Here is a 7500-nt window from a genome sequence, read left to right as displayed (position 1 = left end):
GGATGGCAAAAAACCTAATATACCTGTGGCGAGAAACATAAAATATCCGTGGCAAAAAAACAAAATATCTGTGGCAAAAAACATAAAAATATATGTATAAGGTGTAGCTCATATGAAATATTTCTTACAGTAACGACGCGCAAATGTGTTACCCCTTGGGCATTTTATACTCTTGACTTCTTGCATTCTAAAAGTCTGCAATTGGATGTTTTCGCAATAAGGTTGCACGTGGGAATCTCGGCTGGGATATGAGTTAAACCACCTGAAGGTTATTGCGGTGATGTAAATAAATTTTAGCTAAAAGTTTCGTTCACGGTTATGATATATATATATGTATGTATATATATATATATATATATATATATATATATATATATATATATATAAATGTATGTGTACATATGTATGTATGCATATCAATATATGTATATGTATATACATATACATATATATATGTATATATATATATATATATATATATATATATAAATGTATGCATACTGTACATACATATGTATGCATATATGTGTGCGTATATACAGTACATATATATATATATATATATATATATATATATATATATATATACATATATATATATATATATATACATATATATATATATATATATATATATATATATATATGTGTGTGTGTGTGTGTGTGTGTGTGTGTGTTACTTATAACTGTAATCGAACAGTTTAACATGTTTTTTCAAAAAGGCCCATAAAAGAAACACAGGAAATATGAATAAATCACACTATATTTCGGTCAATAAACATCGACCCTCTTCAGGATGTAAAGTAAAAATGAGGGATACAGTCTTCCTCTTCTTTCTTCTTGGGGTATTAAAGCCAACACTTGTTGTTGGCACGGGCCTTTCCCTTGGTTGGAGGGATACAGTGGAGAGTGACAGTTTATATATGAAAGCAAAAGGGTGTGTTCAATTGTTCTATAGTTGTTATAATTGCTGGAAGGATTAGCCAAATTTAATTACATCCAGGTGCGTCTTCTTATTGTTGAGCCGCTTGGAGGAAGTCTTGACCTCTGATGCATGTCTGGTGGTCGGTCTCCGTGGATTATCTTCTTAATGTTAGGGTTGAGAAGAGTATTGTCCACTGTGTCAGCTTTCCATTGGCCCCCAGATAGGTTCATTGTGTTTGATTGATTTATGATGGCTGATTCCAGGATTTTCCTTTTGTACGGACAGGTACTCTTAAAAAGCAAAGACGACTCACTCCAGTTAATCTGGTGCCCTAAATCCCTAAGGTGAACGAAAATCCCTGAGTTTTCATAGCCATATCTAACAGATCTTTTGTGTTCGGATAATCTTTGAGATAGCGAACGGCCCGTTTGCCCAACGTACACTTTTTCACAATCCCCACATGGTACTTTATAAACGCCGGATTCTATATCTTTTATTTTGATAAACATTAATAAGGGAGCTTCCTATGGTCTTTGGATATGAAAAAACAAAGGGGTTCTCAGTTTTGATATGATTTGTTATATTTTTAATACCTTCTATATATGGGAGTTTTATCTTATTTTTAAAATCTCTTTGGTTAGTAACATCATGATCTTTATAATATATCGTGTTGGCTTTGTTGATGGCCTTTTCTATGACATACGTCGGGTAGAATAGCTGGGCGAGTTGTTTATGAATGATTTCAAATTCTTTATTTAGGTAGGCTGGGGAACAGATTCTCAAACCTCTAAGAACTAGATTGCAAGCTACTCCAATTTTTACAGAAATGTCGTGATAACTAAAGAAATGAATGTAGGAAATAGAGAAAGTTGGTTTTCTATACACAGTGAAATTATACCCCGTCGATTCCCTTATAATTAGTATGTCCAAAAAAGCTAATTTGGTGCTACTATAGCGTGAGGTCTACCACACTATAGCGTGAGATCTACCTCCCGTTAGTACTATGGCGTTAGGTCTACCGCTGAATTATTCATTCCTCAGAAATAAAACACATTTCATACATTTGTTTAAGCAATACACACTTAATTTACACATATCTTAAAAATGACTTAAATAGATAATTGGATTTCTAATTACATTAAAAAAGGAATAAAGGTAAAAATAAACATGTTATCATATATTTCCATACATTTATTCTAGCGATACACTCTTCGAACATCAAACAGGTTATCATATATTTCCATACATTTATTCTAGTGATACACTTCGTAATTCAAACAGGTTATCATATATTTCCATACATATATTCCAGCGATATACTTCGTACATCAAACAGGTTATCATATATTTCCATACATTTACTCTAGCGATACACACTTCATACATCTTCTAAGAATGACACAAATAGATCATTGGAAGTTTTTCATCACCTTCCAGCAAAAATGATCAAGATGAGACTGGAACAGCTGACGACCAACACCTCGCATTAATCTCTTCAGAATCATCATTTTAGCGTCCAACCACGATCGCTCAATTGCCTGTGTGTGTGCTCCTGTTGCTGGTGGTTCACTGTAGAATGCTGATATCTCTTTTAGGCCGAGGGAAAAACTGATTTAGGAGATCCATTTGCTTCCTTTTATATGGGCAGGTCACGTTTTTGATGGATTTGGGCAGTTCATGGTTAGGTGCGGGGCTCTGGGACGCTGGTCACGCGGTAGACCTCACCCTCCATCTGGGTAGGCGATATATGGCGGTAGACCTCACACTATAGTAGCACCGCTAATTTTCCATCTTTTTCCCATTCAGTTTTAAATTTTATGCTAGGGACTAGGGAATTTAGATTATTGAAAAATATATTGAAATCTCGCCAGCTATCATCCCAATATGTGAAAATGTCATCAACATAGCGTTGCCAAACCATGTTCGTAGGTTTAATTGTTGTTAAAATTTCTGTTTTAAAGTATTCCATGTAGAGGTTAGCTAAAATTGGAGATAACGGGCTGCCCATACTACAACCAAATTTCTGTTTGTAAAAATTTCCATTGAAAGAGAAATTTCAATATATTTTTCAATAATCTAAATTCCCTAGTCCCTAGCATAAAATTTAAAACTGAATGGGAAAAAGATGGAAAATTAGTTTTTTTGGACATACTAAATAAAGAATTTGAAATCATTCGTAAACAACTCGCCCAGCTATTCTACCCGACGTATGTCATAGAAAAGGCCATCAACAAAGCCAACACGATATATTATAAAGATCATGATGTTACTAACCAAAGAGATTTTAAAAATAAGATAAAACTCCCATATATAGAAGGTATTAAAAATATAACAAATCATATCAAAACTGAGAACCCCTTTGTTTTTTCATATCCAAAGACCATAGGAAGCGCCCTTATTAATGTTTATCAAAATAAAAGAGATATAGAATCCGGCGTTTATAAAGTACCATGTGGGGATTGTGAAAAAGTGTACGTTGGGCAAATGGGCCGTTCGCTATCTCAAAGATTATCCGAACACAAAAGATCTGTTAGATATGGCTATGAAAACTCGGGGATTTTCGTTAACCTTAGGGATTTAGGGCACCAGATTAACTGCAGTGAGTCGTCTTTGCTTTTTAAGAGTACCTGTCCATACAGAAGGAAAATCCTGGAATCAGCCATCATAAATCAATCAAACACAATGAACCTATCTGGGGGCCAATGGAAAGCTGACACAGTGGACAATACTCTTCTCAACCCTATCATCAAGAAGATAATCCACGGACACCGACCACCAGACATGCATCAGAGGTCAAGACTTCCTCCAAGCGGCTCAACAATAAGAAGACGCACCTGGATGTAATTAAATTTGGCTAATCCTTCCAGCAATTATAACAACTATAGAACAATTGAACACACCCTTTTGCTTTCATATATAAACCGCCACTCTCCACTGTATCCCTCATTTTTACTTTACATCCTGAAGAGGGTCGATGTTTATTGACCGAAATATAGTGTGATTTATTCATATTTCCTGTGTTTCTTTTATGGGCCTTTTTGAAAAAACATATATATATATATATATATATATATATATATATATGTATATATATATGTATATATATATGTATATATATATATAAATAAATGTATACATACACATGTATGCATATATATATATATATATATATATATATATATATATATATATATATATAGATATATAAGGGATACCCATACCTTTTATTTATCAAAATGCACCAGAGGTATCACGATACACTAAAAAGCAACTGATAGATATATTTCAAATTCAAGAAAGAAATTGGGAATTAAGAAATATGTAAAAAAAGTTTTTATATTTTGCGCTGTTACGCCCAATCAACCGAGAAAAGCTAATTTGATTTCATTCCAAGAAGTATTAAGATAAAAGTCTAGTTATTTGTTCCTTGTAAGTTAAAATATTAATGCTATTAGGAATGACATCCATCAAATTTAATCACATCTGAAAAAGGGACCAATGATAAAGGATTGATTGATTGATTTGAGGTTTTCCGGCATCCTGAAATCTAAGGTCAAATTATCAAGGAATGGTTACTCTTATTGTTATAAGATAATTAATTTATATAGGCACAAATTATTGCACTAGCATTTCAAAGACACTAGAAGAATAATGGTTGTCGGAAATATAAGCATATAAACAAGATTTTTGATTAAAATGTTATGTTGAATTATGGCGGACATAGAAAAAACTATATTCTAGTGAGTGTCTGAGAACAAGAAAATCTAAATGGAATAGGTGTTGTAGGAGATGATGAAGGGAGAAGTATTGAATTGAAAGCTCAAGATAGAGACGACTGGCGAAATCTAACTAAGATCCTTTGCGTCAATAGGCGTAGATGAGATGATGATGATGATGAGAATTCTAAAAATATAGGAAGTAGAATATATATTCAAAGTATAAACTAATTTTGGACCAGAGGCTAATCATTGCAATTAAGCAGAAACCTGAAATTTGGTGGAAAGCACTAACGACATGGAAATGTTGCAGGGCTAACTTTATCCTAACTTTATCCTAGTCCTAATTTTCTGGAATTTTTATTCTAAAGCGATCTCAACTTCTTAATAATAAACGAAGGTGTATTACCTTTCCAAAACCTCTTGCTAACAACCATTTCCAAAATTTATTGCTAATACATCTTAAAATAAACGAAGGCGCGTAAAATTTCCCAAATTTTCCAAAACAATTAACGAAGGACCGTAAAATCTGCCAAAATTTCCCCCCCCCCCCAAAAAAAAATAAACGAAGCATCGTAAAATCTCCCAAAATTTCTAAAAAGATAACGAAGGACCGTAAAATCTCCCAAATTTAAAAAAAATAATTAAATGAAAAACGAAGGATCGTAAAATCTTCCGAAATTTCCAAAAAGATTAACAGAGTCGTAAAACCTCCCGGAATTAAAAAAAAAAAAAAAAAAAAAAACGAAGGACGGTAAAATCTCCCAAAATTTCCAAAAAGATAGACGAAGGCACGTAAAATCTCCCGATATTTCCAACAAATAGCCCATTAAAGAAACGGATGCACTTACAATCTTAGAAGCAGAAGATTCCTTCCTCTAGTTAAGGTTAACAAGGCAACCAACACCCTGTAACACTGTCCACTTCACACTGAAGCAGCAGCGAACGGCCGACTCCACTTGTGGGGATATGTTCCCGAAAAATTTCCTTTTTGTTTTGTCTCTGAGTTGTGGGAGGGCGACTTTAGAAAAAGTTGTGCATGTCTCGAAATGTCTTTTAGATTTTAATTGAATACCCATTTTTAATGTCAGTTGAAGTTAAGGTGAAGATAATAATAATAAAAATTTTCAGTCTGGGAGAATATGTGTGAAATCTTGCAATTCAGTTATAGCTTTGTTAAATCAGCCATCTAAAAAAAAAAAAAAAAAAAAAAAAAATCGAGGAAAATTCATTAATAACAATTAAATCTTGTGTAATTGATAAATAGCAAATGAAATCTTGGCAAATTGATTAATAAAAAGTAAAATCTAGGCAAGTTGACTAGTAAAAGTAAAATCTTGGTAAATTGATTAATAAAAAATAAAATCTTGGCAAAGTGATTCACAAAAAGTAAAATCTTGGTAAATTGATTAATAAAAAAAAAATAAAATCTAGGTAAATTGGTTTATAGAAATGTAATTTACGGTAAAAAATTACAAAACATTGGCATAAATCTTTTATATCTATAGGATGAAATTGCTAGATCAATGACCATTTCCCAACAGTTGATTTCCAGAGAACAATGTATATATAGTGTTGTGGGTTCTGTTAATGTAAAATACTTGCAGCAAGCAATTAATATTTTTTACATGTCTAAACTGAAAGTTATAAATTAACAATAATAATTCGATATTTTAGTATCATTTTTCCTCCGACAATAATGTTCACTGAGAAATATGAAATGACATCATCATCATCATTTCTTCCTACGCCTATTGACGCCTAAATGTCAACAATATATTATTATTTCAATACAACAGAAATTGGCAAAATACCTTAAAAACGAAGTCGATAGTTATGAAATGACATAGACCAATTTCGTTAACAGGAGCATAAAAATTTCATGATAATGTTAATGTTGTGAATATATCAACAAATTTGGAATTGTATTTAAGGAATCTAGGCAGCAATGGGGAATTCAGTCTTCTTTCCCAACGTTATCCTTACATTAAGGGGTTGGTTGCCTGATGCGTCCTCTTAAATGCCTTCTATCTGACGTGCAAATGGGGGAACATCACATTTGCAATATGATATAAAGTATAGAAGTTCGTACTTTGCAGGTATTCATGCTCTAAAAAGTTATGATTCATGATCATGTAGCTACTTTCATCATTATTATTATTATTATTATTATTATTATTATTAGCTAAGCCACAACACTAGTTGTAAAAGCACGATGCTATAAACCCAGGGGCTTCAACAGAGAAAATACCCAATGAGGAAAGGAAATAAGAAAACAGGTGGAACAGTGTGCATGATTATACCCTCAAGCATAACCATATGCATAGGATTTTTAATCCAAAGTGATATTTAATTTTCTGCTCCGAACTCAATTTACAACATTCGTAAACTGTTAAGGAAAATAGCCCAATACCAAGGCAATCCTGTTTAGCAAATGATCTCACAGTTCAACAAAGGGGAAGACAAACAAACCTTTTGGGTGCATGGCATTGCCAAACACATGCTTTTTTGTATGTGGAGACAAATACAATATCAAGTTGGGTAAACAGGTCCATATTAAAGATGAAACAAATTAAACTGAACTAACGTAGAGCAACAGGAAAGGCAGCTAAATATAACATAACTTATCCTACATCATTATCTTGGATCATGTTGACACTGACGAGGAAGGAACAAATAAAATTTTACAAATCCTTTATTGGTGTTTGTGTGATTTTCCATTCCTTTTGACTGCAGAAACATGGTGAGATTATGCAGTCTAAATATACAAAATTAAGTGTTACTTACTTAATTACAGAAACACTGGGTTGCCATTGAAATCATAAGGATCATGGATATGCGACATAACAGAGAGTGAAG

The 7500-nt window shown here is 32.8% G+C and overlaps 1 protein-coding gene across 2 annotated transcripts in view; it reads right to left on the bottom strand.

Annotated features, from left to right (window-relative positions):
* LOC137648464 (sperm-associated microtubule inner protein 5-like) overlaps window positions 1-7500 on the bottom strand; it is a 130175-nt gene that overhangs the window by 59424 nt on the left and 63251 nt on the right. Inside the window, exon 1 of one of the 2 annotated variants that reach the window (XM_068381385.1) lies at window positions 5493-5582. The exons of the other annotated variant lie outside the window; for it this stretch is intronic. The gene's annotated coding sequence lies outside the window, so the exon portion shown is untranslated. Of the gene's footprint in view, window positions 1-5492; window positions 5583-7500 lie in introns of those variants that run through there. 2 annotated transcript variants of the gene reach the window in all.

The sequence above is a fragment of the Palaemon carinicauda genome, chromosome 10, assembly GCF_036898095.1.
Source record: "Palaemon carinicauda isolate YSFRI2023 chromosome 10, ASM3689809v2, whole genome shotgun sequence".
Lineage (NCBI taxonomy): Eukaryota > Metazoa > Arthropoda > Malacostraca > Decapoda > Palaemonidae > Palaemon > Palaemon carinicauda.
The sequence above is the reverse complement of the archived record's forward strand: the minus strand, read 5'-3'. Positions and strand labels throughout refer to the sequence as shown.